General features: G+C 44.9%; 1 pseudogene; it reads right to left on the reverse strand.

Annotated features, from left to right (window-relative positions):
* Window positions 1-586: 586 nt before the first annotated feature.
* On the reverse strand, window positions 587-1,185 carry LOC114638130 (annotated as a pseudogene).
* Between the last annotated feature and the right edge of the window lie 4,882 nt (window positions 1,186-6,067).

Below are 6,067 nucleotides of genomic sequence, written 5' to 3' on the forward strand. Positions count from 1 at the left end.
CCATCTCTCCAGCCCCCAAGACTTATTTTTTTAATATACATTATTTTATTACAAATTTAAAAAAAGAAAAAACTAAAAAAAATGCAACATCCTAAAAAAAAATTCTTTTTACTGGTATTACAAATTCCTATGAAGTTTTTTTTTTTTTTGCTACCATAAGAAATTAAAGAAACCATTAAATATTTAGAAACATTCAACATCAAAAGCTTTAAATTTTTTTTTTTTTTTTGGTTTTTTTGAGACAAGGTTTCTCTGTGTAGCCCTGACTGTCCTGGAACTCACTCTGTAGATCAGGCTAGCCTCGAACTCTCGAACTCAGAAATCTGCCTGCCTCTGCCTCCCAAGTGCTGGGATTAAAGGCGTGTGCCACCACCGCCCGGCAAAAGCTTTAAATCTAACTGTACGTTGTAGCCCTTGAAAAAGCCACGAACTTTTTAAAAAGTATTTTCTCTACAAAGAATCTCATCAGCTATACAAAAATCTGTACAGTTTTTATACCGAAGCTAATGTTGAGCTGCACTTGAATTTCACATTCTTAGCAAAAGAATCGCCTGAGCACATATACTCCACACTTTAGGACAGCCATTTATTCTTCATCCTCCTCTTCCTCCTCTTCGTCTTCTGGTTCATTCTTCTTCTTTGAGCCTGTTGGCCTACCAGGACCCTTCTTTCCTACTTCACTTTTGCCCTTGGCACGGTATGCAGCAACATCCTTTTCATACTTCTTCAGTTTAGCTGCTTTCTGTTCATACGGTTGTTTATCTTTGGCAGATTGCTCAGACCACATCTCACCCAGTTTCTTTGCAGTATCTCCAATAGACAGGCCAGGGTGTTCACTTTTGAACTTTGGGCGATGTTCAGAGCAAAACCGGAAGAAGGCAGACGGTGGTCTCTTCGGAGCATTTGGATCTTTTTTCTTCCCTTTTTTATCACCTTTGGGAGGGACATAGTTCTTCATCTCCCTGTCATAACGAGCTTTGTCGCTCTTGGCCAAATCCTCAAACTTCGACTTTTCCTTTGCAGACATGGTCTTCCATCTCTCCGAGCATTTCTTCGAGAACTCGGCGAAGTTGACCGACGAGTCAGGATGCTTCTTCTTGTGCTCCTCCCGGCAGGTCTGCACGAAGAAGAGAAAAAGGCGTAGGACCTTTTGCCCCGCGGCTTGTTGGGGTCACCCTAACCCATGATGACCTGGCGTCTACCTGGAGTGAGCGCTTCCCTCAGACCTCCACGGAGATACTTCCTTCCCCAAGCTCTGGCGAGAGCTAACGCAATCCCCAGCCTCTTGTTTTGCTGATTAAGACTTTATTATAATCTAAAGGTCATTTGGGTCTATTATCTGGGAACTGAATAATCTAAGGTGGGATAGAAGCCCCAGAGTGAGATGAAATACATTCTGAGACAAAGAAGGATAAGGAGACCAAGGCCACCTACATATATAGTGAGTTTGAAGCCTGCTAAGCTAACACAAAAACAAAACAAAAGCTAAATGTGTTCCCATGACTAGGTAGACTAAGGCTGGAGCTTCATTCTGAGTTCTAAGCCAGCCTGATCTATGTATAGAGTCTTTGCCCATCAGGACAACATAACAAGACATTGTCTCAATAAAAACAACAACAACAACAACAACAAACCCCTAGGACAGAAAAAAATGTCTTGGTACTCAAAGGTGCTTGTCCCCAAGATTCTCTGGGACTCACATCACTTACATGATGTAAGGAGAGAACTGATTCCTGTAAAGTTGTGAGTTGTGTTCTCTCTCTCTCTCTCTCTCTCTCTCTCTCTCTCACACACACACACACACACACACACCTATACACATGCACACTAAATAAATGCATTGTGATAATAATTTTTAAGAAACCATTGAGATGGCTCAGAGGGTAAAGGATCTTAGTGCCAACCCTACAAAAACCCCCATTGGAAAAGGAGAGAACCGACTGCTGCAATTGAATAACTAGATATTTTCCTTTTCTCTTCTGTGTGTTTTTTTTTTTTGCTTTAAAAACTCTTTTTTTAAAAAAAAACAGTTGTATTTAATTTATTTTATGTGTCTGAGTGTTTTGCCAGTGTATGTATCATATGCAGGCCTGGTACCCACGGAGGTCAAAAGAATGCGCTAGATTCTCTGGAGTCACGATAGTTATGAGCTAACATGTGGGTACATGGTCCTCCGGCAGAGTGACAGGAGCTCTTAATTGCTGAGTCATCTTTCTAGCCCTATTTTATTATTATTTTCTTATTATTTTTGAGACAGGATTTCTCTGTATAGCCCTGGCTGTCCTAGAACTCACTCTGTAGACCAGACTGGCCTCGAACTCAGAAATCTGCCTGCCTCTGCCTCCCAAGTGCTGGGATTAAAGGTGTGTGCCAGTGTTCTGCCCCACATTTGGGGGCTACTATGTCCCATCCTGAGCTGCTGCTCCAGTCTGCGGGTCAGGGTCTAGCAAGAGAGAGAGTGGGGATGGAAGGGCAAGAGATTCGAAGAATAGAGACAAGACAGAGGGTCTGTTCCAGTCCCTCCTTTATTGAAAGGAAATATAAGAGTATATATAAGCATAAGCAGGGGACTGCAGCTGAAGACACTTTACCACGTGCACCTTGCAGCTGGGGGCACTAAACAACAAAACAAGATATGTGAGAAAAACAAGATGTTTATCAGAGTGTGCTCAGCTGTTGTAGGCTGTTTAAAACAAGTCTCTTGTCAGGGTATATGGCCCGAGATGGCTGCAAAGACGATAGCCGCTTTCTGCTAGGAGTTGGCTCCCAACACCTGGCTATTTTTTTTTTTTAAAGATTCTTTTTCTGTGTATGAATGTTTTGCCAGTAGACTTGTAATTGCACCTCACACATATATGCCTGATGCCCATGGAGTCTAGAAGAGGGGGGTTGGATACCCTGGAGTTACAGATGGTTGTAAGCTACAGTGTAGGTTCTGGGGATTGAACTCAGGACCTCTGCAAGAGCAGGCAGTGCTCTTAACCACTGAGCCATTTCTCCATCCCCTCTTTTGTCATCATTTATTGTTATCTTATGTGTATATGTGCATGTCTGTATCTATATTATGTGGTTAGAGGAGGGTATTGGATTCCCTGGAACTGAAGTGACAGGTGGTTCTGAGCAAACCTGGGGATGCTGGAAACCCATCCCTGGCTCCTCTGCCAGAACAGCAAGTGCCCTTACCCTCCGATGCTCTCTGCAGCCCCTAATTTAATTCTTCTGCTTGTTTGTTTTGGCACTGGTGTGGAATCCAGAACCTCACGCTCGCTCGGAAAGCACTGCACAACTGAGATACAAACCCAGCTACTGGGTGTATTTTTAATTCCGGGAGGATTCCCAATCTCTTTTCCAAAGTGGCTTGGTTTTTGAGACAGGTCTTACCCTATGTGCCTCAGGTTAGTCTCCAACTCTGCTGCCTTAGTCTGATGACAGGCAAGGCTGCAATTGCCACACCCAGCTTTCCATAACTGTTTTAAGGAGGTGGGGTTGAAATGTCCCTAAGTAAAGTCTTTCAATCTACACTCAAAGCATTTTCTTTGTCAAAGAACAGGTTCCCAACGTGGGTTACCTCAGGGGACAGAAGTGGGCTGGCAAGTCATCGAAAGCTTCTTCAAGCCTGTACAACCTGGGAGGCCACAGCAGCCTCAGCATCAGGCTGAAGTGACTGGCACTGTAGCAGTCCTAGGGTGTATGTGAAATTACAGAAACCCAGACTCTGCAGCTTACACAGTACCTTGTGTACAGGGTGCTAAGAGCTGAACTCAAACCTCACACCCACAGTTATTGTCTAGATCTTTGACATAGGCTTTCTCAAGAACGTATCTTCACATACAAGGTGTCAGATTGAACCCAGGTCTCCTTCCTTCTGGCACATTGGTTGCAGCAGGGTGTGGTGGGAGAGGCTAGAACCGGTGCAATTCCATGTTTGCACCCATTTAATTTCCTGGTGAGCCTCTGAGAAGGTCAGGGTGTCCTCAGCTGGCAGGTTAGGAGAGGACCCTGGAAACTCCATGTAGCTGGGCTGAGGCAAGCTATATTTGGCTTCCAGGAATTTTGGCTTCCAGGGCAAAAGCTAACAACGCTCACACTTTCCTGCCTGTCTGAGGCCCTCATTACTCTCAGCATGCTGCTCATCGCTCTCACTCTCTGGTTTGCTGGTTCATGCTCTCCGAAGGCTTAATCTCAAAAGGTCGTATATATGAGTCCCTCGGCTACAGTTACCTGGCTGGATATTCTGACCCAGTGTTAGGCCACGGGAAGAGAGAGGCCAGATTCCCTAGCTTGGGTCTTGATTTAGGGGGTAAGTCAGGCCCTGAAGACTTTCCTCCAACAGAGGTATGCACACGAGATCCTTGAAGGCCTTGAGGTTATCTCAGAGAACCATTTGCAGTCAGGTATGAAAGATTAGCACAGGAAAGGTGAAGGCAGCAGAATCAGGAGTTCAAGGCCACCCTGAGCCACAAAAGACCCTAACCTTAAAAAAATGAACCGATTCGTATAAAGACAAAAACATTCGAACCAGTAATAGTCAATAAGGTTATGTGGCCGCTGGTGACCAGACAGGACAGGACAGAACAGAGACAACATTCCCACCTTCACAGAAAGATGTGGTACTGATATCAGGTGGAGGAGGACGGGAGGCAGGGAGATACTGGGGAGACATTGCTGCAACCAATGGTTTTAATTCTGTGTGCTGAGAAAATGTGGTACACAGCCACCATGCCTCATCCCTCAACCTTGGGGACACTCGTAAGAGTCATGTTCCAGGCCGGGTGGTGGTGGCGCACGCCTTTAGTCCCAGCACTTGGGAGGCAGAGGCAGGCGGATTTCTGAGTTCAAGGCCAGCCTGGTCTACAGAGTGAGTTCCAGGACAGCCAGGGCTACACAGAGAAACCCTATCTCGAAAAACCAAAAAAAAAAAAAAAAGAGTCATGTTCCATCCCCTCTCAGTGGTATCACACACTGCCCGTTCAGGAGTCTAGAAACCAGTTCCTAGGAAAACTCTGAAGAAATGTATTTCTGGTTACATCTATGACTTCTACAAAAAGGAACCCCAGAATACAAAAGGGAACTGAAGCCACTGAGTTTCGCTCTCACGGGTTACAAGGAAAACGAGGAGCGTGCTAAGCAATCCTCCCAGTAACCCTGCAGGGCACTCCTGTGCGGCTGGACACACACACAGCTGCAGGCCACAGGCTGGATGAATGCAGTGCAAACACCACACTCGTCAGGCTGACTCTCAAATGTCTCCTAACTAAGAGCCGTTGGAGTTAAGACATAAAATATGGGTCTTGGACTAGTCCATAGGCCTTTAAGGTCAGCACTGGAAAGGCAGAAACAGGCGGATCTCTGTGAGTTTGAGGCCAGCTTGGGCTACACACGTAACGAGACTCTAACTAACAAAAAAGTTTATAATCTAGTTAAGGGAAAATAAGAGATAAATATATATACATAAGACTACTTATATATCTTGGTGTGCATCCAGCTCACACATAATAACCAACATTAGTTCATATATTAGACCTTAACAAATACTTCTCTCCTCCTTTGATAATGCAACAGACCTAGGCATGCTGGCTCATGCCTGTGAATCCCAGAGCTTGGAAGCTGAGGCAGGGGAATTGCCATAAACCATAAATATGAGGTCAGTTTGTTCTACAGAGTGAGCCCTGGCCTCATTCTCCCCTCAAACCAAATCAAACCAAAAGATGGAGCTGATGACAGAGCTGGCTGAGCAGGATCAGAATGCTAAGGCAGAAAAAAGCAAAATGTTCCAGAACTCATTTGGAGTGACCTTACTATGGGGGAGGGTGATGGAAGGGTAGGGAGGTCTTGGATCAAGCACAGAATCAGGAATGTCAAGCTGTGGCCACAGCCTGGATTTAACTCCTGGCTCCCTTAACAGAAATGAAACCCACTCAATCTTTCCCTTGTAGTTTTAGAGGAGATAATTGAAAAACCCACTTTACTTTCTAGAAGTTAAAGTGCTGGTTGTCAGTACTTAGCAGCCTGTTTTCCCTCCACCCCTCACCCGAACGGCCTATTAAAAACAAAACCAGACCTCCAT

Source organism: Grammomys surdaster, unplaced genomic scaffold (genome assembly GCF_004785775.1).
Source record: "Grammomys surdaster isolate TR1022 unplaced genomic scaffold, NIH_TR_1.0 125504, whole genome shotgun sequence".
Classification (NCBI taxonomy): Eukaryota; Metazoa; Chordata; class Mammalia; order Rodentia; family Muridae; genus Grammomys; species Grammomys surdaster.